The sequence below is a fragment of the Crocodylus siamensis genome, chromosome 3 (genome assembly GCF_052110815.1).
Source record: "Crocodylus siamensis isolate JL-2025a chromosome 3, ASM5211081v1, whole genome shotgun sequence".
Taxonomy (NCBI): Eukaryota; Metazoa; Chordata; order Crocodylia; family Crocodylidae; genus Crocodylus; species Crocodylus siamensis.
Genome location: NC_143397.1, coordinates 118771100 through 118794507, shown reverse-complemented (window position 1 = coordinate 118794507; position 23408 = coordinate 118771100). Strand labels below are relative to the sequence as shown.

Sequence of the window (23408 nt, the reverse complement as noted above, 5' to 3'; positions counted from 1 at the left end):
TTTATCTCCTGAGAAGCACAGGATGCTGGGATTACAATGGCAGGCCAGCCCATCAGAAGCAGCATGGTAGGAAAACCCAGAAGAGGCACTGAGAGAAGCTATAGAGGAGCGAAGGCTGCAGATAAAGGCAACTTTAACCAGTGACAGGAGGCAGACAGGATTGATGATGAACAGATAGAATTTCTTGAAAAGGGTACTGTTTTGAGGTTTTGGAGGTATAGACAGAGCATCTCACTAGCCTGATAGCTTTCTCAAACCAAAAGGCTTGGGAATTGACTTACTGGGATGGAGAAGGGTATGATAACTTCTGGAAGAAATATGCAGAGAAACATGAAAGGGAGGAATTAAGAGGTATGAAGTTTTATAGACGGGCAAAAGTCAAGAGTGGTTTTTTGTTTTTCTGGGGTTTTTTTAAATGTACATGGATTTACTAAAGGCAGAAAACCTAGAAAGATGGATGGAAAAGTACATCCAAAGGGTCATGTCTGTAGAAGAGATACGGGACAAATATCCCATCTGGATGGGGTCTTGGAGGGCATGAATAGTGTTAGACAAGTGGAGCCCAGGTGGTGTGCTGCACCTCCTGTCAGTCATCCAGATCAGGATACTCCAGGGTTCAATAATGTGCTGTAGGAAACCAAAACAAATGCAGAAAGGTGGGGCACCTGTCTGCATACTGCCCCTTCCCAGTGCACTACAGCTGTGAAAGGATGGGGCAAAAGCAGCAGAATGCCAGGAGTCCCTAAAACACAGTTTGTAAGGGAGAGGGACACTTGTATTGTAGGTGTCCCAGAGCCTCTGCAAGGATAGCCAGATCCCCTGAGTGACAGCAAAACCCAGAGGAGGAGAGCAGAGCAGAGGAGAGGAGGGTTGGACACTGAGGTAGAAATGATGGAAGAAACCCTGCACGAGGGTGAAACAGGAGTGTGACATAATTTCTGTGACTGATGCAGCACAGGAGATAAGAGGCTGAATGGCAGAGAAGGTGGGAACAGCAAACAGCTCAGAGATGGAGGTGAGGTGGGGAAGGAAAAAGATACCCCACAACAGAAGTGGATATGGAGCAAGAGAGAGAACCAGAGAGAGAGACCGGAAAAGGAAGAAAATGCGGGCTGAAGACCAGGAAAAAGAAACCTGTTAATGAGGGAGATGAGTCAAAGGAAGAGCCAGAGAGCAGTTTCCTGTCACTAATGCCTCTGGGCTCTGGCCCCAAATGGAGACCAGAAGGCAGGAAGCAGCAGGCAGGCAGGAATATGCAAGCCTTTCTAAATGCCAAAGCAAGCTGGCAGCTTGCAAAGGCTATAGGAATGGGAGTGGGGAAGGGGGAGGAGTCAACCACCCCAAGCTGTAGCACGGATGAACCTTAAAGGTGCACTCATTTTAAAACTAGCATAAATGGCATTGACAATGTTTTCACTTAACGTTAGGAATATCTTAACAAGAAAAAATGGGAACAGATTGAACCGGTATTGAACCAAGTAAGGGCAGATTATAGAATGTAGTATACCAGGGGAGAGAGATTATAAACACTTTAAGAAAAGGTAGAGATGGGGACCATCCTGGTGGTCAGGGACAAATGAGACCAAGGCAGCGGGGGTAGCAATAGCATTCAAGAACCTGGAGCTAAATGCAAAACAAGTAGAAATCATTAGTGGCAGATTGCAATGAATGATACTATCAGTCAGGGGAGCAGAATTTAAAAACTTTCAATGTTGTAAGCAGTGCCATAGGTGCGACCTGTGTCACAGTGGATAAGCGCTCCAGTTCTGAACGGGTCACACACAAAGGTGCTACATGGGGCTCTGCTTCTCACCCTCATCTCTTCCACACTGAGTATTATGATGTTGTCTAATTCCCTTCCCACAAAGGAGTGCAACCACAATGTTAGCTCACTGGATGTTATTAGTTTAATTCCAAAGAGAATGTTGTCAACTCAAATTAATGTTCTGCCTATCTTGGTTTCTGTCTAATCAGTTAATTATAAATAAATGATAATCAGTGAAATAAAAAAAAATGTCCACAAGTTACTAATCATTAAGAAAACTGATCCACCTAATTCATTCAATTAGGCAATCAAATAACAATAATCAATGAACTCAAAAAAATTCCATAATTCACTAATCATTAAGAAAATCAAGCCATCCAATTAATTTCATTGGACAATCAAATTGTACTTCATTCATTAAAGACTAGGTCTGCTCACACAGTAAAGTTCCTGCTTTCCCAGAGATGTAACACATGGTATGACTCATTCTAGATATCCAGTCAGTCTTTGACAGTTCATCCAACCCAGTGAATCACAGTCCTGAGCAGCAAGCCTCCCACTCCTTGCCTGCTGTTTCTTATGTTAAACACTTGCTCATTTAGTCAGGCCTCGATCAGAAATGAGATGTCCTTCATCTCTTGGCCCAACTCAGTGGGAGCTTCACAGGGCTTTCTTTCCCCACCACTTCTCCCAGGGCTTGGGTACTTGCTGCCGGATGGTCCTCTAAACTCCCAGGTCACAGAGATTCTCCCCTTGTCAATCTCAGCAGCATCTGTATTGTACTCACAGCTGCATGGCTCTGTGGACTGTCCTTCTAGCACTCTCTCCTCTCTTTCTGCCCACACCGGATGTCCAGTTGTACAGCCAGCTCCTGGGCACCCTCCAATATGGAGAGAACTTACAAATCAGGGTCCTTGCTTCCCCTGCTGTTCAGCTGCTGCCACTGCCCCTGTAAGGTTGCAGGAGAACTCTCCAGCCCTTACCGAGCTACGATGCTCCACCCAGGTACCAAAAGGAGGGTTTCTAAGGGCCTCTACTCTCACATTCCCCATTGTGGGGTACCTCCTGCTTCTGCAAATGCATATGTACCATTGGAGAGGGAGGGAAGAAATGTGCTACCTAGAAAGCTAGCAGTTTATGTGATCAGAGGGAGACCATTCATAATAGTGGGAAATTTCAATTGTATAATCAAAGTGGGCAACAGAATAGGGAAAGGAGGAACTGGTGCTTTAGACCACTCCTCCAGACTGTTAACAAATATAATAAAAGAAGAGTTGCTAAGAAATGTGTAAGCAAGGATAAGGAATAAAAAAAACCATAGATGGGGCTCATTTCTACCTTCAGCATACAGTGATCGCTAAAAGCCACATGAGAGGGAAGGGACTGGAAGTTAAATGTGCAGCTGTTGCAAGATGAAGAGATATGTCAAGCGTACACAAGACATTATGAGGGTGAGTACTGAAAAAGTATTTTGGGAGTACCAGAGAATGGTGGTGATGGTAAAAGAAGAGGACAGGAGAATTTTTCAGGAAGGAAGGCCAAAGATGCACAGGGAAAAGAACGAAAGAGCTAAGAGAGCTGCAAAGAAAGATGCAGGAACTGATAAAGGAAGCCATAGAAGGAAGACGGGTATGAAAAGATCTAAAAGAAACAAGGCAAGAGTTAGAAACCTGGCTTAAAAGAAAGACAAGAGAAAATGTTCTTACCACAAGCACCCTAGGTGGGAGATAATGAAGGGTGGTCCCAATACGTTTTGGCCAGAGTGAAGATGGTAAAAGGAGAGCTTAAAGCAGCATGGGAATGTGGTAGTGTCCAGGTGGAAAAGCAGAAGTTGTTGGAGGAAATAAGATTTTACAAAGAGGTATCCTAGAAGAAGGAAACAAACAGGAAGAAGATGAAGGCTTTCTTGGAAGAGAGTAGAGAAGGTAGAGGAGGAAGCAAAGAAGATGGAAGAAAAGATTTCATAGATTTAATAGATGTTGGGGTCGGAAGGGACCTATTAGATCATCTAGTCTGACCCCCTGCCCTGGGCAGGAAAGAGTGCTGGGGTCAAATGACCCTAGCCAGGTGTTTGTCCAATCTCCTCTTAAATGCCTCCAAGGAAGGAGGTGGCACCACTTCCCTTGGAAGCAAATTCCATATTTTGGCAGCCCTCGTCGTAAATAATTTTTTCCTATGTCCAGCCTGAATTTGCTTTCCTTCAGTTTGTGGCCATTGTTTCTAGTTACCCCAGTGGGCACCCTGGTAAACATTGTATCCCCTATTTCTTGCTGTCCCCATTTAAGATAAGCTTAAAGGAAGTGGAGGAGTGTTTAAAAACCTCTTAAAAGTGGGAAATCACCAGGACCAGATGGACTGCCTATGGGATACAGTGGGAGTGATCAACTCTTGAAAAACTGGAGACCAATTACACTCTTTAATATGGACTATAAATTAATGGCTAAGATTCTGGCTTTGAGGATGAGGAAGAACCTCCAGAAGATGATATATAAAGACCAAGTATGCACAGTACCAGGAAAAGGCTCTCTGAAGTGATCAAAGTGATCAGAGATGCGTTGTTCCACATACAGGTAAGGAAAACAAACAATTATAGTAAACCTACATTTAGGAAAACTTAAGACAGAGTGAATATTTGAGGTGCTAGAAAAGCATGGGGTTTCCATAGAAATGTATATGTTGGATAAGGTTATTGGGTAGAGAAGCAGAGTCAAGTCTCAATTAATGGGCACCTAAGTGGAGCCTTTAAAATCCATACAGGGATGAGACAAGGGTGTGCCCTGTCACCACTACTCTTTGTGTGAGGCATGGAACCATTAGCACAAAAAATTTAAAAAAGACAAGATCATAAGTGGAGTAAAGATACCAGGAGGAAGTGAGATAAAATGCATATGGTACATGGTTGATATAAATGTATTATTGAGATTGACTTTCAATGGAAAGGATGCTGAAGTATACCTCAGTAACAGGGGCTAAACTAGATAAATTGAAAAGCATGATAATGGGAATGGGGAACTGGAGGGCCTTGGAAGGGTGGACTTTCAAATAAGAGAGAGAGAATTCAGAGTGCTAAGGATCCCAGTAGACACTGAAGGGAAAGGTAATATGGCATGGGAAAAGGTGATGGCAAGGCTATGGCAAATGATTTGGTTATGGTCCAGAAGGACACTGTCCTTTGCCAGAAAAGTGGCATCCTGTAAGTCTGTGCTAGTCCTGATTATTCTGTATACAGGTATTATATTCCCACCGATGTGATGGCAGGTAGCAAAAGTACAGAGGGAAATACGTGTGTTCAGGAATGCCAAAAATGGAAGATTGGCTAGAACTGACCTATACAAAGCAAGAGAGATGAGAGGTTGGGGGCTGCCAGACTTGGGATTGTTCGTCTATGCAAAATATGTAAGACAGAAACAGAGGGAGTGGGGAAAGCAGCGCATATCGCCCAATTTCACAAGTTGCAGTTTTGAGAATATGGGGAGTATATCAGGCCTCTTTGAAGAGTTCATAGGCATGGGAACTGCTGATTCATTAAATTAGGATGGAAGGATTCATGCAGAGGTATAAAATAGGAAGTTAGGGTTGGAGGTCCTGAAGGATCATAAGAAATGATGAAAGTGGTAAGGGAGAGAGACAGGATGGCACCAGTGAGAAATGTCATAGAAGGACAGTGAGGTGTTGGGAGTGGTGGCAGGTAAACAACTAATGCTGACCTACTGGGGATGCTTGTTAAGAAATATCTTGCCAGTGAGAAAAGAGCAACACAGATGGGGCTTGAGAAGCTCATCAGGGTGCCCGAGGGAGAGGTGTGGGGCAGAAAAAATGGGATCTGTTTCAGGAGTGTACCTCTGCAAAGGGGATGTAGGAAAGGGCCTACTGTTTTCTGAGTGTCACCAAAATAAACCTGTCAATAATGTGGGAGATGGTACTGTATGGACTCATACTAAAGGGATCAGACGAAACATTTTTAAGGACTTTATTAGCATGTGTTAAAACTAGTTTATGGAAAGTAAGAAGCCTGTGTTTTTAAGGAGTTGGCTAGACAACTCCTTCACTGCAACACAGTGCCTGAAGCTGGGGCTGCTTGAACAGAAATACTACGCAAGTCAGGACAAGGAAGAGATTGGAGAGGACAAGGCGGAGAAGAAATGGAGGAAAAGGGACTGGACACACTTGTTTCCCTAAGTCAACAGAGGACTGATGGGAGGGGCAGAGAGTTTCAGGTGGCTACTGAGGGAACAGTTTTTTCATGGGGCTCTGTATGAAGAAAAAGATTTCTGTAAAGTTTTGGTTTTTGTGGGAAATTGATGCATGTTGTTTAAGAGTTTAATATATGTAGCTGTATGCTTTTGATATGTAGTTGTTTCTGTCCTAAGAAGTCTTGGTAAAACAAGGATGTTCAATATGTGTAGCTTTGTAAGTGTAGGGTAATAAGTGTGTTTTTTACTAAAATTTGTTAAACAAAACAAAAAAGGTTCCCATCAGCATCTCAGCCTTTTTGGCTAAGATAAGGGTAGCATTTTTGGCACCGAGGGGAGAGTGTCATGACGGGCTCTGGCTCTCTTGATGCCAGCCTGGTATTGGAGTACCTCCAGGGGCCTGGTGCCAGTTCCCTGCAGAGGGAACACACATCCATTTTTTAAGGGACATACAAAAAACAAAAAGGAAAAAAAAAAGCTTCCCAACAGCATTTCTGCCACCGGTGGAGGCTTGTTCTGGTCTGAGTGCCAGCCTGGTATTGCAGTATCTCTAGGCCTACCAGACCCAGTGCCCTCCTTGGAGAATAACTGCCTGTTTTGTTTTTTAAGAGCCACACAACAAAAAGGCTCCTATCAGTATCCTTCTTCAGTGTGGGCCATGCGGTTTATAGTCACGTACTGGTGTGCATGAAAAAACTCCACAGCAGGTTAGGACTTGTATTTATAAGTCTTAACCTGCTGCAGAACATATTAGTTTCATGTGCCCAAATAGGGGCGCACGTGTAGGCACTGAGATGTTTGCTGCACAGTTAGTTAATCAACTGCACAGTAAACCTCTCATGTAGACACACCCCTGGTATGCAAATGGAAAATGAGTAGGTTTTTTCTCCCTGTTGACTGAGGGGAAAGTCTTGTTATATTTGAGTAAATGTGGTACTAACTTGAACAGTTTTTGCTGGCCTGCTGGTTCTTGATTCTTTTCAAAACTAGGTTAGTACACATTGCAAATAAACAGGAAAGAACAAATTTATTAGATTTGTATTTCAGTCCATTCATCTTACTCTCCAAAGGAAAAAGAACACTCCTATTTCAGGATATGAAAGTTTCCCTCCTCCCAGAGATCCATTATAATCTTTTAGAAATAGTGGATCTTGCATTCATACAGGGGTTTGTGCTAAAAGTCTCTTATGGTCCTTTCCAAACCTATGATTCTATCTCTATGATGTACTGTAGATCATGTAAGAAAATAAAATCACTGATGTCATTTAGGAACAAAAGCAAACATCAGTGAAAATCAAATCTAAGACATTTGCCATATCTTTAAGTCTTATGAGGAAAGTGTCTTCACTGTCTGCATATAGTTTATCTTCTTACTAAGAAATGCAGTAGTAGCTACAGAAGAGAGAAATCTTAGACCAAATTGTGGACTTAGTCATTAACTCATGGAACTTCATTAAACTTAATGCCATTGCACAGCATAGAAATCAAACACAAATCAGACTCTTACTGTATGTTAGAATACTACGACTTCTTAGATGATCAAGTTCAAACAACTCAAGAGTCCAGTTCTGTATTTTATAATACAGCTTTAGCAAGCACAAGTACATTCTGCTGCTGAATGAAAAATTCAGTACACAAAATGAATAAGCTCATTCAGCTTTGAAAAGTAAGTATCTTTACAGAGAAAGCCAAGAGTAAAAAATCATTAGCAGTGGGGATATGCACACTTCTGCAGCCCAATGCAGGAAGGCTGAGAGTAAACAGAGTTTGAGGATCATTGTCTTGATGTATTTCTTCCAGTAGTATCTTCCCACAATTATTTCTTTTAGAAAAGCACATAGCACTATACGTATAAGGGTAAATGTTTAAAAAACTGAAGATTTCGTTCCATAGACTCCAACTTACCACATTTTGTGAACATATGCTACTGTGTTTAAATAAATGACTTAAAGGACTATGACATTATTTCACCTTTATGCACCTAAGTGGCACTTATGTAGTTGTGCAACTGAAATTTTTTGCACTAGCACATGGTTTGAAATTCAGGAGAGGCATACTCACCCTGCACTTCCCTTCTGAGCAAGTTCAGAAGGCTCTATTCTTGCTGCATAGGCAACTTGGTAGACTAAAATCATCTGGGAACACAGAACAGCAGGTAATTCTTGAAACTTTAGGCTCAGAAAAAACACATCTAGTAAGTATGTGTTACAAGATTACAGGGCCCTCATACTTTTTAGCTTAATAGTCATGACACTTGCCCAGGCAATGGGAGACCAAGGTTCTAGGGCTTCATCCAGAAGAGGCTTGTGTATATTTTACGTTTTCCAGCAAAGTGCTCCTATACCCACACTACAGACCAAGCCATTCTCCAGCCACCCTGTTGGAGCTGGTCCACTGAGCACCCAGGAGAGGAAAGATATGTGAGGCGAGGAGAAAGAGAGAGTCCAGAGGGGTGAGGTTTATGATGGCCTGTTAATACAGAAGAGGAAAGTCTTCTCCTTGCTGCCTTTTTGTGACACAATGGGCACATGTACACACATCACTAAAGGGCAGCAATAAACTACTGTGCTTATTGCTCCACAGTGTATTGCTCCCAGGAGGCTCCCCAGCATGTGTCTGCATGTGTGCCCAGACCATAGCATGGCTGGCAGGGGGCTCAGGCAGTCAGCCTGCCAGCCCAGGGCTGCTCCAACCAGGCTCAATGTGCTGAGGAGGGGCTGGCTGGGGCATGAGGGTGCTTCAGTATGGGGCTACCCAGCAGGCAACCCCAGCACTGAAGCATCCTCATGCCCCAGCGAGCTGGTCAGCATCTACACATGCACTGCTGGGCATGAAAGAGCTCCTCAGCAGGTTAGCACCTATATTTACAAGTTAATGAGACAACTGCACAGTAAACATCTTGTATAGATGTACCCAGTAAGATGACAGTGTCGGACAAAATTAGTTTTGCTAGTGGATTTCCAGGGATTTGAACAAAATAGAACAGAAATGCACCTAGGCACCTAAGTCCACTTAGATGCTCAATAGGTCAAATAGAATCTGGCACATAGTGAATAGGAGTTCAATACGTGTTTTATGATTTTATAGCCTTCTATCACATTCCCCACCTCTGTCCTTCCTTTTCCAAGTTGAAGAGTCCTGGTCTTCTTAGTCTCTCCTTGTATGGAAACTTTTCCATAACAGTGATTGTTTTTATTACCCATCCCCGTACCTTTTTTAAGTCTACTACATCAATATGAGTGCAGTGAACAGAACTGCATGCAGTATTCCAAAATACAGACTATCTCCCCATCATGGATTTATATCATGGGACAGTGCTTTTCTCTGATTTGTTTTTGAGTCATTCCCAAATGATACCTCATATATTATCTACATTTCGGATATCCACTAAACACTGAGCTCAAGTTTTAAAGAACTTTCCCCAAAGACTCCAGAATCTCTTTCCAGAGAAGCAACAGCTAATTCAGAGCCTGTTGGGCATGTCTACATATGCACCAGACAGTGTAGTTGTTACTGCACAGTCATTTAGTATTTGCTTAAGCAAGTACTAAATAACTTCATAGTGACCAACATTACTGCACAGTCCAGATGCCTCACGGGTGTTTTCCCATGCTACTGCACCATAGCAATGAGCTATCCATCGTTAGAGTAATATTTTTCCTGTGTGGATTACCTGAATGTCTGCTGTTATTTTATTGTGCAATCATTCCGTGTTGTGGAAGTTCTCTGTAACTCTTCAACATAAGCTTTACATCAGACTACCCTGAACAATTTTATATAATCTACAAACATTGCCATCTCATAATGTACTCACTTTTCTAGATCCTTTCTGAATATGTTGAACAGCAAAGACTCTTTGGGGATCCCACTGTTTTCTTTCCTTGAATGTGAAAAATAGCCATTTAGGGATGCTTGCAGACATTTAAAAAAAAAACACACTTCACAGAAGAAGCAGTGTGTTACTTAGACCCAGCTCTGCAATGTCTTTATAGAACAGGCATTTCAGCAGGACTTTTTGGTACTTTCTATACAGACATTGTGCAAGCCAGGTCTAACTAACGCTCTGCTTCCTCTGTGCATGTGCTGGGCTTGGAGTTTAAAGTAGAGCGCTGGTTGTTTGGTTGTTTTTAATGTCTGCAGGCAGCCTTAGTCATACCCTATCTTTTAACCGGTTTTCAGTGCATGAGAGGACTTCCCCTCTATCCCATGACAGCTTAGTTTCTTTAAGGGCCTTTGGTGAGAGACCTTGTGGAAAGCTTTTTGAAAATTCAGGTGTATTTTTTGTGGATCCACTTTATCCACATGCTTTTTCACAGACTTGGGGAATACCAGATCAGTTATTTCTTCTCACAAGAACTATGTATCTTATTTATCCACGTGCTGACTTACTCGTTTTATTAGTGCTTGCACAAATTTGCTGGGAACAAAACATCAGGTGCCTATACATGTGCAGCAAGGTTGCTCTGACATGCTGGAATTACAGCCTGTCAGAGCAGACTCAGTTAATCAAGTCTGCTGGAGCATGGTAATTACTGTGCTCCAGCAGACTCCAGTGTCATATGTCTCAGTGTCCCAACGCTGAAAAATGGTGGTGGGGGCACTTTAACTAACCCCCTGCCACCATTTTTCAGTGTGGGGATGCTGATGCATGTGACACTGAAGGCACTTTAATTAGAACGGCTCTTGGAGCCACTCTAATTAACCCCCCCACACACACACACAGTCCTGGAGCATGTGTATAAATGCCCATTGGTCCTCAATTCCCTGCATCATGTTGGGAGCCCTTTTATTGATTAATATTCCTATTGCCCTCTGGTACCAAGGATAATTTTAGCAATAGATGACACATAGTTGCTAATAGAACTGCAGTGTTTTATTTGGGTTTATATCTCATGAGTCTGCTGACTTATGAGTGTTCAGCTTATTGGTTTCCTGTTAAACTTTCTCCATTATCACCTCAGTTGGAAAAAATTCCTCAAATTTATCCCCTAAAAAGAATGGATCCAACATGGAGCTCTCTCCAACATCATCTGTAGTGAAAATTGATGCCAACAAAAAATCATTGAGCTTCTTTGGTGTGGCTTTGCATTCCCTGAGTGCACTTTTTACACCCTGGTCATGTAATGGCCCCACCAACTCTCTGGTATACTTCCTCCTTTGTATGTGCTCAAAAAATTATCAGTAGCATTTATGTTTTCAGCAATATGCTCCTCATTCCTTTTTGTCCTGCCCTATTCTGGTTTTACATTTAACTTGCCGAGTTTTGTACTGTTCTCTTTTCCTCATTTGGGCATTTTTTGAATAATGTTGTTTTGCCTCTAATAGCCTCCTTTAGTCAGCTATTAAGCCATGCTCACTCTTTTTTGGACTGCTTAATGTCTGTCTTGATTTGTGATATGCATTTACTCTCAGCCTCTAATATGGTGTTTTTAAACAGTCTGTCTTCTGCCTGCAGGCATTTTAACCGATTGGCTGTGCCTGTTTCTAAATACCTTCTTCATTTTTTGTGTAATTCCCCTTTTCAAGGTTAAATATTGCTATGGTGTATTTATTGGTATATTCCCCCTTATATGAATATCAAATTTGATTATGTTGTGATCACTATTCTAGAGCAGCTCATCCATAGTCACCACTTGAACCAGAGCCTGTGTGCTACTCAAGACTAACTCAAAGGTTGTTTCCCTTCTTATGGGTCCCATGATTGGTTGTTCAAAAAAACCCCCCCGTCATGTGCAATACACAGAACTTGTATCTGCATTAGGCCATAAAGAGTTATTTACCCAGTCTGCATGAGGATAATTGAGGCCACTCATCAATTGAATGATTACTTATTTCTTTGATTACTTGTTGTGTGTGTGTGTGTGTGTGTGTGTGTGTGTGTGTGTGTGTGTGTGTGTGTGTGTGTGTGTGTGTGTGTGTGTGTGTGTGTGTGTGTGTGTGTGTGTGTGTGTGTGTGTGCCCAAGGGGAGTTTTTGGGTTCTTGTTTTTTCTCCTTTAGCTTAAGAATTTTTCTATCCATCTGCTCCTCTCTTCCCTATTTTATGTGGCTCTGAATGTGAAAAGTTGCACAGAAACAGCCATTCTCAGATAGGTACAACACATTTTTTATTTGTCTTTAAAACCTACATATTCTTCAGCACCGTAAACTACCACCTTTGTAATTATTATATATGCTGACATCTCTTTTTTATAAACTATTCTAGTAACACAGGCTGCATCTATATGAGTGGCGGGTTGCACAGTTATTACTGCACAGTCGTTTAGTACTTGCAGTAGCATCCCTGCATGTGTTTTTTCAGATGCTTCTGCACAGTAGCGTCATGTCACGGTTAGTGCCTGGCAATGTTAATGCACTGTAGCAATGAGCTATGGAGCAATAGTATCTCATGTAGATGCACCCACAGAGTAGGAAGTGAACAAAGATGAACAATGGATTGTGGAGGGGAAAAAGTACAGGATCCCAGATACATATGCTCTCCTTTTTCAGTTTGTTAAGAAAATGAATAGAGAATGCAGGGCAGGGGCATTACTGCAAGGAGTGATGTGGATGGGCAGTATCAGGGGTAGATGAAGCTGAGCATGGGCACCTTAGTGAGGGAGAAGTGGGCTGGTGTTGCAGCAGCAGTCCTTAGGCTATGAGCTTCTGTGGGGAGAGAGGTTAAGCTTTGAGAAGCAGAGGTAGGGGTATGACAGAAGTGGGTAGATGCTGCCTCTGAAAAGAGAATGGAGGCACAGGAGCATCACATTTACTCAAGACTAATTTCTATCATGGCAAGTGTAACGGGTCAGTAGGGGGTGATCCTGTGCTGAGCCATCCACCTCACTGTACCTGTCCACCTTCCAGGCTCCGAGTGCCTCCATGGGGTGCCTCATGTCCAGCTGACCTCCTTCCTGGAGCATACCCACAAGCTTGCAGGTAATGCTGCCACCACGCAAGACTCTCAGTCCATTAGTTTCTCTGTGCCTCTTGAGGTACACAGGCTTTATAGGCCTGGAGGTTGCTCAACCCACTGCAAGAACTTGGGGTGCTTCCTTTAACCAGTAGTCCAAATAGTAGCCTCCCTTAGTCAGCCAGACCTAGGGAGCACCAAGGCATAACCCAGACCCTCTCCCAATAAGTTTCCCACGCTATGCTTGGAGGAGAACTTTATTGGTATAGGAGGAAGGCTTGGGGTAGGATACAGGATAGAGCAATATCAAAGAATAACCTTAGAGCAAACAGTGTGGTCTGGTAGCTGTTGATAATGCAAATGCTGTACTGCAAGCTATATATCTAGATAGATCTCAAGTAGCTTACTCACAAGTATCATCCAGAGCATGGTTGCTTTCCTCTAGAGCTAGGCAGTGTCTTGTGTGTCCTGTTTCATGAAAGAGAGGGAGAGGGCTGCAGCTTTCAGCTGCTCTTCTTCTCTCCCCAGGAGCCCTAGGGTTCCAGCATGGAAGCTCTCTCCCTGCTTTCCAGCATGGCTCTTTCCAGCATGGCACTGCCAAAAATGGCTCTCCAAGGTGGCTCTGCCTTTCTTCTTCATCGGGACTAGGGCTGTGCGAAGCTTCGGTCCCTGATTCAACTGGTGGAGATTCAGCCTGATTTGGTGGCCGAATCTCCAAATCCAAATGGAATCAGAGGAATCTCTCCACATCGAATGGGAACCCTCCAAATTGATTCAGAGAGATTTGGCGATTTGGTTATAGACACAGCTTTAAAAGTTTTTTTTCTACATACCTCAAGGTACCAGGCAGCTCGTGAATGCTGTGATGGTGGGGCAGATAGAGCGTCCCACAGGAGTGTGTGGGGCTCCCCAGCATGCTCAGCAGCAGACCTGGAAGTGGACCAGAAGCACTTCTGATCTACTTCTAAATCCACTGGGGAGCACGTGGGTGGGCCCCCCCATGTCGCCCCTGATCAGTGACTGGTGCCTTCTGGGTCTGGGGGGGCTCCTGGGGTTCCCCCATGGCTGATCACCGAGGTGGGGGTGTTGCAGGGGGGCCCCCCTGTGTGCTCAGTGGCGGACCTGGAAGTGGACCAGAAGTATTTCCAGTCCAGTTCTGAGTTCACTGCTGAGCACATGGTGGGGGTGGGGGGCCAGCTCCTGTGGGACACTCCATCTGCCCCTGCATCACAGCATTGACAAGCCATGCCTGGTACCGCGGGGTATGTAGAAAACACATTTAAAGCTGTGTCTATGACCGAATCACTGATTCTCTGAATCAGCATCGAATCTTCAGATTCAGCCAAATCAAATCGGGGACAGTGATCCAAATCAACTAATCAAATCACTGTCCCCAATTGGGGCCAAATCTGAATCAAAGATGGCCCATTTTGCACACCTGTAATGGGGACCCCTTTTATCCCCTATTGTGACCTCATCACTAAGGTCCCACCAGGAGCAGCCCCATTGTCTAATGCCTGGTGCTTTCAAATGACATCACCTGTCCAAATGAGGAAGCTAGTCATATAACTTGCAGTGGCAGGAAACTTGAGACAAAGGGAGCAGGTTCTCCCCTCCCTCAAGAATGCATCTAGCCCACGTTACAACTCAGGGTTACCTGAAGCAGATGGGGGTGGGACTGCCTGCCTACCACAGTGATTGTGGTAACCAAATTGTCAGACAGGTAATAAGCCTGATAGCAGAGTTTGAAAAGATACTGTGATGGTATTCAGTCAGAGCAAGCAGACTAGCTCAAGGCATACAGCACTAGTAGACATGAACCTGACTCCTCCCTTCCCATAACCTGGAGGAGAAGGAGGATCACACACTACTGAACAGGTAGAGCAGGGTGAAAGCGTGGGGATGGACAAGTAGGCATAACTACCAAATTTTACTTACAATCTCTTGCTCTAAAAGGTTATTACTATTAATGTTCCTCATGTTTTAATGATGCTTCTGAACCCGTTTTTTTGAGATATGGGGTAGTTCAGTCATAAGACTGTTGCCTATGTTATGGGTCCAGTTGCCAGCAGTATAATTTGCTGATAGACCTACCATCCTTTATAATCCTGTTTGCTGTCAGCAGTTTCAAAGGCAGGTTTAGTTTTCTAGAGTTCCCTTCTGAAACCTTAACAAGTCAAAATTGGCTTTGACTGTTGCCTAGAAGGTTGTAGAAACTAAATATCCGCTCCTAGCCCTCTGTCCTGGATATAGGCAATACTCGTAAGCACAGAATCTGAGAAAGAAACAAACCAACAACATTATTGGGATGGAAAAAGGGGACACAATCAAATTGGAAAAGCCAGTAATAGTAATTATTTAGTTGAGATGATCTGTATCTGAAAGGAAAGCACTAATAAACATTTTTACTTCTTGAGCTTCCCCCACAGGATAAGCAGTTGATGCTTGTTGTTGCATGAGTGCTCTCCAGCATAGTATAGGGAGCTCTGACAACATCAACCTTTATTAGGCTCCTTAGGACAACTAAAAGACATTTATAAGGCAGTTTCTTATTTCAAGCAAATATTTAAACATCCTGGAAACTGATTTGTAACACCTGGCATATTATGAAGCACTTACTTTGTGGATTTGTGGGTAAGGGTGTAAATGATTACACAGTATATTTTATTCCAATATCTGCCAGTACATACCCTGAGCACCGAAAGCAGTGGTCAGCAAACCTTTTTGCCAACAACAGGACAAAGGAATGCAGCTCAGCCCTAAGGCAGGTCTCTGCTTGTGACCCAACTGCCACTTAAGACCTGGCTACCACTGCTGCCCACAGTTTGCCTTGCTGCTGTGTACCACTATCACCCACTATTGCCAAATTATACTGGGCTGCTGATTTCCTATGCTACCAAATGCCCTCATGGGTCAGATCAAACTCTTTGCCAGTGGGCTGTAGGTTGCCAACCCCTGTCCTGGAGGAATCTGCTTGCCTCATATAAAGCAAATGTGTTTCATTGTGACTGGGCACATCTACACTTGCATTAATATGCCGTTGTTACTGCACGTTATGATTAGTACCTCTAATACGAGGTACTAATTAATGTTCAATAGCTGGTGCTACTGTGCAGTAGTGCTGGTGCATAGTCTTTTTGTGCTGCGTAATGCATGGTAGTTTAATTCTACTGCGTATTAGCATGGCTTTTGCCATGACGTACTGATGCATAGTAGAATTAAGTCTATTGAAAATTAAGTGTCTTGTGTAGGTACACCCACTGAAAAGAGCTTGGCCCACTTCTGTGTGTGGTATTCTTACTATTCAAAATTTTGAATATCTTTTCTTTTGTGTATCTAATTTCTCAATCACAGATGTTCTTGTTGGTTCTTTTTTTTATCTAATACCTTAAATATAGGAAGGGGAGTAGAAATACAAGAAAAAAGAAAGGTATGTTTGGACCACATTTTGAACTGACAACATTGGCAGTCAGGACTTTGCTTTGTGACCCACTTTCATATGTACCATTGTAACAGAGATTAAGAGAGAACCCAGTCAACAGATATATAGTATGTTAGACATCCCATGCTGGTTTTGACATATGGAGAGACATATAATACTTCGAATTTAGTTCTTAGTTTAGAATAGAGTTATATATTGTACATGTACAGACACATCCTTTTAAAGTTCTAACTGTTTAAAATTCTGCATTTTGAAAGGATTTCATTCCTTACTGTGACATGTAAACAGTTTGAAATATTGTTTGTTTGGTAATGAAATAAGATTATAAATGTTTGTGTTTTTTTGTTTCTGATTTTTGGGTTTTTTTAAAATAAGAGGAGAAATGCTTATTACTCACAGTTCCTTAACTCTGAATCTAATGTCACTTTACTTTTGGTGGACACCCAAACATTTGAACATTTCAGCCTAATAGCCAGTATTTTCAGAGGGTTATGAATAGCTGCTTTAAATTGGAAAGGGCTTCTCAACCTACAATATAGTTTCTCTTATTTGTAAATAGTATAATTTTAAAATAATCATATAATAATATAACCTGATGTGCTCTCAGCAGTAATGAGAGAGATTTCTATTCTTTCCACTGTAGAACAAAATTTAGCATAGATCTCTCCAAGAAAACCTTTCTTACGGGAAATACAGAGATTCAGGTTTCATCAAATGGGGTTTTCACAAAATCCCATGTATAGTGATCTCTTGATTATTAAATTACACTGTATGCTAGGTCAAGATATAGAATAAATTATTATCTTTTGTTTGAACAGAGTGGGAATTAGATAGTAATTAAGAGGCATATTACTGGGTTTCATATAGCAGGTAATTTTTGTGTTCAAACTCAAAGAAAGGGTTGGGTGGGGAGTGTAAGAAAAATCATCTATTAAGAAAGGATAAGCAATAAATTGAGCCACTTTAGAAACGTTATTAAATTTCCTTCATGAAAGCTGAGGGGCAGACTTTCACAAGTGCAGCATTACATACTGAGTTTGTCTACATGCACAATTAATGCACCTGAATATTACTGCACAGTAAAATTTAAGTGCATTAAGCTTTGTCTGGGAATGCATCTAGTACCTATATGTGTTGGTACTAGCAAACAACACATTAGACTAATTTAATGTGCAGTAAGTGTTGCGCATGTATAGATGGTAATGCACAGTAAAGTATCTCGTGCAGACACACTCCCTGAGAACGTACAACTGGATCGTGTGCTAAAACTTTTATGGGTTTTCAGCTGAATACAGAGAACCTATTTTCTGGTGTAAAGAAAAGTTATCAGTGGCCCTGAAGCTGTGAAGACCTACTGGAGATTGCAGCGATGGAGGATGCTTAGCATCTGGGAGGGTCCTCCAAGTATGGAGGAAAACAGATAGATAAACTGACATGTGACCTTATACACTAAGGCTGCATGAAGCTTCAGGTACTGATTTGATTCGGAGGAGATTTGGCCCGATTCAGTGGCTGAATCTCTGAATCTGAATCAAATCAGGGGACCAATTAAAAGGTCTGAATCAATTCAAAGCTGCCTCAATCAACTCAGAAAAGATTCAGAGAGCTTTGGTGATTTGGGCAGTCCCCGCCCAGTGCTGCAGGGAGCTGGACCCAGACTCCGAGCTGGTAAGTAGGGGGCAAAGGAGGTGGGGCTGGAGGAGGGGGAAGGGAGCATGGGGGGGAACCCTGCCAGGCCCCATCCCCTGCCTACTGCCCCCGCCCCATGGCTGCCGCACGCAGCTCCAGCTCCCACTGCTTTAAAAAAAAGCTTCTACTCACCTGCTGCTGGGCGGGGGGGGCAATCCCCGCTACCCCCCACTACCCCACACTGCATGGGGGGGATCTCCCATAAGCCTCCCGATCCCCAACCTCTCCCAGCCCCACTAGGGCTGCTCTGCCTGCCCCAGCTCCGGCCCTTTAAGAAAAAAAAAAAACCCAGACTCACGAGCTTCTGTATTGGCCTTGGGACTTTAATCACTTGTGCAGAGCTCCCCACAAGGCATGGGGCAATGGGGAGCAGCCGGGACTTGCCCCTCATTGGGCAGGAGCTGGTGAGTTTGAGGTTTTATTGGGATTTTTTTTCTTAAAGGGCCGGGAGCTGGGGCGGATGGGGCAGCCTTTGGAGGGCTGGGAGAGTGGGTGGGGGTCAGGGAGTTCATAGAAGATCCCTACACACAGCATAGGACAGTGGGGGGCAGCAGGGATTGCCCCCCTGCCAGGTGGCAGCCAGTGAGTGGGGGCTTTTTTTTTTTTTCAAAGTGCGGGGAGGTGGGGTGGGCAGGGCAGCCATTGCTGGGCTGGGACAGCAGGCAGGGGATGGGACCTGTGTGATTCAGCTGATTCGGCAGCAGCCAAATCTCCAAATCAGATCTGGCCGAATCAATTCGAGACAGTGGTTCGAATCACTGAATCAAATCGCTGTCGCCCAAATCAGCTAAATCCAAATCTGAAGCAAATACTAGCCACCTTGCACAGTCCTATTATACACATTATGATTAAGTTAATTTATTATTTTCTGTATTCGTGGTCCCAATCTATGACTGCATAAATTTTTTGTACCCTAAATTTAGAAATCCTTCTCAGTTAGCAAGCGAAGTCGGTGAGCAAACTTCAGATTGTGTAGATAATTAGTCCATGTGCAATTGGTGATTTATCATCTTTGAAATGGACCTCAGCAAGTAAGGCCTTTAAAGACATGACAGACAAAACATTAGCACGAATGAAGAAGGGGGAAAGACTTACTGCATTTCCAGCTATCTATTGTAATTGTTTTGTGGGTCCAGTCTCTGCTGCAGTAACTGGAAATAAAGTGTGGTGATGAAACATCCCTTTCATTCAATTTAGAAGTTGCCCGGGTCTGGTTTCCACTTACTGAGGAATTGAAGTAGACACACAAAACAATTACAGCAGATTGTCTGACATGCTTGTGAGTGTTAAGTTCCCTTGCCCTCCTTTTAAACTGGCTTTCCTGTTTCATCAGCCCACTGCCTAAGTCTCTGGACTCTTTCCAGGAAGGCTCAGAAGGGTGGTAGTGCACTCAGAACAGAATAATCACTTGTGTGGCTCATAACTTTTCCAGATGTGAGAGGATTTAGGACCGGGTGATAGGAAAAGAAGCCTTCCAAAAAATATCTCATCTCACCGTTCATTGGTATTATGAATCTAATTAACTGTTTCATGTGGCCCTGGGCTCTCTGGAATTAGCTACTATATTCTTTGATCATACAGCACTGATAAGGCAATCCTGCTAGACTGGGGATGTTGTGGGAACAGAAAAAAACAATATAATATTATTTATTCTTTGTTTCTCTGATGTGGAACACCTTTTAAGACGTGCAGGGTGAAGTAAAATCAGGTAACTATCCAGGAAGCTTTTCAGAGACCCCAAATTCCTAGTTTCCATCCCCAGCTGGATCTTTATCAGTTAGCCTGATACCTGTACTCTCCTACTAGCAACTTTACAAGCCTGGAACAGCATATCCTTTCAAGGAACCTTAAAAATGAAAACAATGGACTAAAGTAACACAAACCAAGGGATAACATGGTAATTATCACTCCAGCTGTTCACTGACATTTAAAAGGATTTAATAACGTATAATAATGTTTTAAATCATTATTGTGCTAAAAGCTCCCCAAAAAACTCAACTATTTATATTTTCCATGAAATCAAGCTCTCATCTGAAAAATGTTTACCTTACTGTTTGTTCATGTGCCATGGTTTTTGACAGATTCATGGCTCTCCACAGCATTCATATCATATAGTGTATCTGTGTTGGAGGTAGCAGGCAGAATAACTGCAAAGATAGGGCCTAGCTGCCTCCTGACAGGAGCCCATGTGCTGACTTTGAATGGACTTGTCCAGTAGGAGCCACTGGGGTTGGCTGGGAAAAAAGTCTATTATGTTTGGACTTGTGTGAGGATCCAGTGAGAACCTCTACACAGGGTGCAGAAAGGCTAGATTAGTGGGCAAAAAGATGTTGTACTGCGTCCTCCAGAGAGTGTGAACTGAGTCCTTGACACCTGCCTTTCTGACCCATGTTGACAGTGGAGGTTTCACTCAAGTATTTTTGCAGACTTAAATTTTAGCTACTTGAAAAAACCTTGCCAATATGATTGGACAGAAATGCACAATTGCAAATGTTTTGAGATGTGCAGCCATGTGCACCATCTATATAGAATCTACCATTTGGTGTCTGTGAACTAATGTTACAAGAATTAATCATACATGAATGAGATGATAATTAGATACTAGACTGTTGATATTTGGATGTCATTCAGATACTCAAATTCAAAATATCAGGCTATCCACCTCCCACCCCTCTCAGGGGTGCACAACTTCTGCTTTTGCTGAGACCCTTCTTCTCCCAACAGCCACCAAAATTCTGCTTGCTGTTTATAGGGAAGCAGCTAGAAGCTTCTCTTTCCTTTCCTTGGTGGAGTCCCTGGCCCATCTACCTCCTGCCACCTGGCTTCTTGGGTGGAATGGAAAGAAAGATCCCTTTAAATTATCATGTCTTCTTGATTAGTGCTATGTTCCTCTGCGGCACCCCAGACTTCATCAAAAAGGTGGTGTTTTTCTTTTTGTGTTTTTGTTTGGTGACAGTGACTGTACCTACATGAGATGCTGCACCGCGGTGGCAGCGAGCTACAGTACAATAGTGTTGGGGGGGCACTAACCATGATGCGATGCTACTGCGTAGTGTCAGGAAAAAAACCATGCAGGATCGCTACTCCTCAGTAATGCTGGTTACTGCACAATCATTTAGTACTTGGTTATGCAAGTACTAAATGACTGCACAGCAACAACTGTGCAGACTGCCACTTGTGTAGATGTGACCACTATTTCCTAAAAGTATTTCCACAGTTTTGAGATCCCAAGAGAATCCGTGATCCACTGGGGGACAGAGCGTGAAACATTTGAAGTATGTATAAGGATATTCTTGAGCAATTTCATGCTGCCTCAGAAGCTGTCCAATGTTTGGACACTTTTTTTTGTCACCAACAGCAGTTCATAATGTTTCCATCCATTTGAAATTCCCATTGTCTGTGTGATAATTGGTCTAGTTCCATGATGCTCTTGGGGCCATTCATCAGCGAAGCAAGGACATTTCAATAGGATGACTTCTTTGTATATGGACATGGTTTGAGACCCTATTTGACACCAAAAGGCAATGACACAAGTTATCCATTAGTGCCGTGTTTTTTAAATTGTGTTTGCAGAACTCATGATAGGAACCTAAGGATTCTGCAAAGAGACTTGGGGGTAATGGAAGACTGGGCTGGGAGGTGGTGTGATGCCATTCCCAGGCCAGGTCTTTTTGATCCATGTCAGCTTACATAGCCCATAGAGCCAGGGGTAGCTGTTCCATGCCAGAGGAAGTGATATGGAAGGATTCCTTGACTTTAGGAAGTTTGAAAACCACTGCAGTAGTCTAAAGAGAAACTTAAGTTGTCCAAGTCCCAAGGGACATGGTTGTATGCTGATTTATTGATCCTAGCCCAATATATTGTAAAATTCTGTTTCGTTATGTCTGGTGAAACCTGTAGATATGTCCACTTCAGTCAGGGTAAAGTATCACCTTGGGATTTTTGTGGGGAATAGCCCATGATTTTAAATAAAAACTAGTAATGAAACCTATAGCATGACCAACTGCAGGAACCCTGGCAGCAATCCCCACCTGGTGTGGCTGTTCAGCACAACTATGTGCTACCTGATGGGCTGGGAAGCGCAATAGGTCCCCCATTTAAGCAAAGCTGTGGTGACTGAGCAATGGTTGTTCAACTCTTATGCTTCTGAGAGTGGCTTTTTACTTCTGTGAGGTGTCACTACTTTACTTGGTGGCTGCACTGTCAGGAAAATGAGCCCACCCCAAGCTTAGACTTAACGAGCAGCAGGGCAGACAGTGATGAACTGTCTGCACAACTAGTCTCCGATAGACTGTTCTGCCCACAACACCTTGCCTTAAATCTGGTCCTTGTTCTTGAGCTCCTGGTCCCTGTTGTCTGGTTCCTCCCCTTTGGTTTGTTCATAACTATGACTCTCAGCTCTTGACCATAGCCTGTCTCTTGATTCCTGATTCTGGCCCCCAACTTTGGTTTGCCACACAGCTCTGGGTTCTTGTTCCTCCTTTGGCTAGCCTGCTGGCTCCTGGTTCAGCTAACTACTAGGGATGACTGAATGTCTCTGTCTCTGACAGTTTGTTCCTGACGTGATTCATGTCTGTCAGGCTCCCTCCTCTCAGCCAAGGCTCTTACCACTGCAAATGGATCGGTTAACTACCAATATGCATGTTAACAGACTTTGGGTGTTTAATTACACATGCTCAGGGTGGGGTGGGGGACACTTTAATTAGAGTGGTTCTGAGAGTTGCTCTAATTAAAGTGCCCATAGTATCAGGTATATTCAGTGTCCTGCGCTTCAAAATGGTGCAGGGACACTGAATATATGTGATGTGGAGGCTGCTGCAGTATGCTAATTATCACATTCTAGCAAACTCAAATTAAGCAAGTCTGCTCCAGCTTATAAGTATGCATCAGAGCAGATGTCCGGCACATGTATAAGTGCTCTTTATGGTGAGCTGAGTTCCAACAGCTCTACTCCACTGTGTGTATTTAGAAATATATTGTTCCCAGCTCTGCACTTTAGAAATGGAAAATACCTATAGAAACACTAGACGCCTATTCAATTTTTGGAAAATTTTAGAAGATTAGATCTGTTATCTAAATATAGGGGTACATGTCAGATGCTGAAAGAAAGTGTTCAGCAGAGCAAGACAAACCAAGTTCGGGGTCCTGATTTCCCCTACATTGAGCTGTACGTAGAAATGCTATGGCACTGTCAGGCAGCAGAGGTGTGCCATACTCCCCCGGTAAATGCTGTCATTAAAAGGGCCTCCTTGTAGAGATATCAGAGTCAGGGCACTGTGACAGCAATACTTGGGCCATGTTATCCAGATACTGCTTTTGTTTCCTGCCTAATACTGGCTTGGCAGTGGGGCATGGTTAGCAAATACTGTGGTGAGAGAAACTAACTTAACCCTCTGAGATGGAATTAGGAGGGCAATGTAGACCCCTCA

At 43.2% G+C, this 23408-nt stretch overlaps 1 protein-coding gene across 1 annotated transcript in view; it reads left to right on the top strand.

The window, feature by feature from the left end:
* GABBR2 (gamma-aminobutyric acid type B receptor subunit 2) overlaps window positions 1-23408 on the top strand; it is a 989086-nt gene that overhangs the window by 628722 nt on the left and 336956 nt on the right. The gene's annotated exons all lie outside the window — the stretch shown is intronic.